Consider the following 3,958-nt stretch of genomic DNA (forward strand, 5'->3'; position numbering starts at 1 on the left):
AAACTCCAGTACTTTGGCCACCTCATGTGAAGAGTTGACTCATTGGAGAAGACTCTGATGCTGGGAGGGATTGGGGGCAGGAGGAAAAGGGGACGACAGAGGATGAGATAGCTGGAGGGCATCACCAACTCCATGGACATGAGTCTGAGTGAACTCTGGGAGTTGGTGATGGACAGGAAGGCCTGGCGTGCTGCGATTCATGGGGTCGAAAAGAGTTGGACATGACTGAGCGACTGAACTGGACTGAAGGATCCTTTACCCACAGGACTCTCATGGTACACCCATGAGCTTTATATCGGGATTCTCACCTACATAGAATGAAGTAAGTTCAGAAATGTAAAGTCACATACTCTAGGTCTCACCATTGGGAAAAAAGAGAAGCATGGAGTTATAAACCCAGGTCTTTTGAGTCCAAGTCCAATTCTCTCCAGAGCCTAACTCTGTGTCCCTCAAGAGGGTCAACTTTCAGCTGACTATTAATTATGAATTGTCCTCTAAACTGTTTCCTTAACTGAGCCTTTTTCCATAACAGATCTCTCACCAAGCATGTGTCAAGTACCTAATAAGTACCCCAGTGAGTTTCCCTCCTTGGTGAAATCTTCCTCATCCTTCAAAGTCCAGCTAACTCCCTCCCCCAATATTCTGTAGTCTCCACAATCCCTTCCCTGCTGGTGGTCTCAGAAAGTCATTAGTTTCTTAGATTCCTATGTCAACATATGTGATTAACAGTTCATTACTTTTTCTCTCTCATTAGACTGAGCTACTTCAGGGAAGGTCTGAGTCTGATTCATCATTATATCCACATAAGCACTGTATACAATTATTTAAACCTTTCAAGTTCTCAGTGAAGTTTTGTAGAATGGAAAAGCAACCTCCGGCATAAGAAAATGAGGGTCTTGTTACAGAGCCAAGCTGTACACATGAAACAGACATTGAAGAAAAGATCGTTACATGCTACACTGTGTATCCCAGATTTTAATTACTGCAGAGATAATCCCTAAGGGAGAGTCCCCGGAAAACAAAAAGCACACATATACCTCTCCCACCTCCAGCTCCAGATGTGCTCTCTCCTCTCAGAGATTGGAAGCATCAACAAAGGGTTGTTCCCTATGACTATAAAGACAGGTCACTGTCTGATCAAGACTGGATTTCTTGATATGATTATTGATGGAAAGTCCAAGTCTCACACCAAGAGAGACAGAGTTGGACAGAAAAGCACACATACTAAATTCTAAACAAAACTGAAAGTCTACACGAAGCTGATAAAAGGCAAAACTAAAGATTATCTCTGCTGCTGCTAAGTTGCTTCAGTCGTGTCCGACTCTGTGCGACCCCATAGACGGCAGCCCACCAGGCTCCCCCGTCCTTGGGATTCTCCAGGCAAGAACACTGGAGTGGGTTGCCATTTCCTTCTCCAGCACATGAAAAGTGAAAGTGAAGTCGCTCAGTCGTGTCCGACTCCTAGCAACCTCATGGACTGCAGGCCTACCAGGCTCCTCCGTCCAAGGGATTTTCCACACAAGAGTACTGGAGTGGGTTGCCATTGCCTTCCCCAAAGATTATCTCTAGGTTTTGAATAGTTTATGGTAAAGAACTGATGCACTCAAATAGCCTTTGTTATTTTAATACAGACAGTTCCCAACCTCCAGGTGAACTATGTCAAGAAGAAATCACCTTCACAAGATTACTTAGCCTTTTTATCACCTGTAATATCTTCTCTGTGTGGTAATCTGAGCTTCCAGGGACCATCTCTGGAAAAAAAGCCACGTTTTCCATTTTCCACACACCTTGGCTGCATCTTCCTTCACTGAAATACTGAAGTATTTCCTTTCATCTCTTCACTGGGATGTGAGGGCAGAAATTTGTATTTATCTGACATTTTAAAGTTACATTTTAGTAGTAAGGATATTTTTTTTATTACTAATTCTTTTCTCTCAAAGTCCCTTTAATAGCTTCAGAGCATCTTCTCTTACACTAGGTAATTTTACTTTTCTGAAACCAGTTAAAATAGTTCTATTTTACAAGTGAAGAGGTACAAAGTACGCTCAGTCACAGAGAACACAGTATGGCCGACCCTGGTAAGTATTCGACGTGCTCTTGGGAAGAATGTATTCTGCTTTGTTGGATGAAGTATTCTATCAACATCAGTTAGACTAAGTTGCTGTGTTGTTTAATTCTATATCCTTACTGATTTTTCTTTCTACTTGTCCTATAAACTAACAAAGAAACAAAAATTAAATTTTAAAATGCCATTTAAAAATTATAATTATGAAATGCTTAGGGATAAATCTGGCAAAAAGAGATGCAAGACCTATAAAATATTTATATAAAATATTGCTGAGTTAGATTAAAGAAAACCCAAATAAATAAAGACAATATGTTCATGAATCAGAAGACTTAATATATGTAAAATGCCAATTATACTCAAATTGACCTATAGGCTTTCTGTAATCTTAATAAAAAATTCCAGAATCTTTTTCTGGAGAGGCGAAATCAACAAGCTGATATTCAAATTCATATGGAAATTCAAAGTACCTAGAATGACAACAACTTTGACAAATAAGAACTTTAACAGACTTACTCCCTGACTTCAAGACATTATAAAGTTACAATAATCAAGATATTGTAGCATTGGTGTCAAACAGACAAATAAATGGTTGAAATGGAATAGAGTCCAGAAATATAACTGTATGTATATGGACAACTGATTCTTGACAAAAGTTCAAAGGCAATTCAATGGAGACGTTATGATCTTTTCAATAAGTGGCACTGGAATAATTTGGCATCCACATGCAATAATAATAAACTTTGACTTATACCTTGCACCATCAGCAAATTTAACTCAAAACAGATCTATAAGGCCTAAATATAAAACTTAAAACTATAAAACATTTACAAAAGGGCAGAGGAAAAATCTTTGTAAACTTGACTTTGGCAAAGATTTCCTAGATATTATACCAAAAATATGATCCAAAAACAAATAACTGAAAAATTACACTTTATCAAAGTGACAAGAGTTTCTTCATTGAAAGACACTGTTTAGAGAATTAAAAGACAACCTATGGTATGGGAGAAAAATACCTGGAAATCCTATATCTGATAAAGGACTTTCATTCAGAATATAGAAGGATTCTCAATACTCAATAATAAGACAAAAACAACTGAATTTTTAAATAGGCAAAATATTTTCTCAGTGATATCATCAAATAAATAATATAGAAAGCAAAAAAGCACACGAAAAGATGATCAAAATATCCTTAGTCACTAAGAGAATGAAAACTAAAATCACTACATCACTACACACCTATTAGAATGATCAAAATTTTTTAAAAATAACCATAACAGATGGGAGTATGCTGCTGCTGCAGCTAAGTTGCTTCAATCGTGTCTGACTCTGTGCGACCCCATAGATGGCAGCCCATCAGGCTCCACCGTCCCTGGGATTCTTCAGGCAAAAACACTAGAGTGGGTTGCCATTTCCTTCTCCAATGCATGAAAGTGAAAAGGGAAAGTGAAGTCGTTCAGTCGTGTCCGACTCTTCATGACCCATAGACTACAGCCCACCAGGCCCCTCCATCCATGGGATTCTCCAGGCAAGAGTACTGGAGTGGGGTGCCATTGCCTTCTCTGAGATGGGAGTATATCAAACTAAAAAGTCTTTGCAAAGCAAAGAAACTATCAACAAATGAAAAGGCAGCCTACTCAGTGGGAGAAGATATTTGCAAATGATATATCCAACAAGGGGTTAATATCCAAAGTGTATAAAGAACTAGAGATCTCTTCAATAAAATTTGAGATACCAAGGGAATATTTCATGCAAAGATGGGTAAAATAAAGGATAGAAATGGTATGGACCTGACAGAAGCAGAAGATATTAAGAAGAGGTGTCAAGAATACACAGAAGAACTATACAAAAAAGATCTTCATGACCCAGATAACCACAACTGTGTGATCACTC

The 3,958-nt window shown here is 38.4% G+C and overlaps 1 protein-coding gene across 1 annotated transcript in view; it reads right to left on the reverse strand.

Annotated features, from left to right (window-relative positions):
- Positions 1-3,958, reverse strand: part of SORCS3 (sortilin-related VPS10 domain containing receptor 3) — a 640,372-nt gene that overhangs the window by 281,767 nt on the left and 354,647 nt on the right. The window lies entirely within an intron of this gene.

The sequence above is a fragment of the Bison bison genome, unplaced genomic scaffold, assembly GCF_000754665.1.
Source record: "Bison bison bison isolate TAMUID 2011002044 unplaced genomic scaffold, Bison_UMD1.0 scf7180017864456, whole genome shotgun sequence".
Taxonomy (NCBI): domain Eukaryota; kingdom Metazoa; phylum Chordata; class Mammalia; order Artiodactyla; family Bovidae; genus Bison; species Bison bison.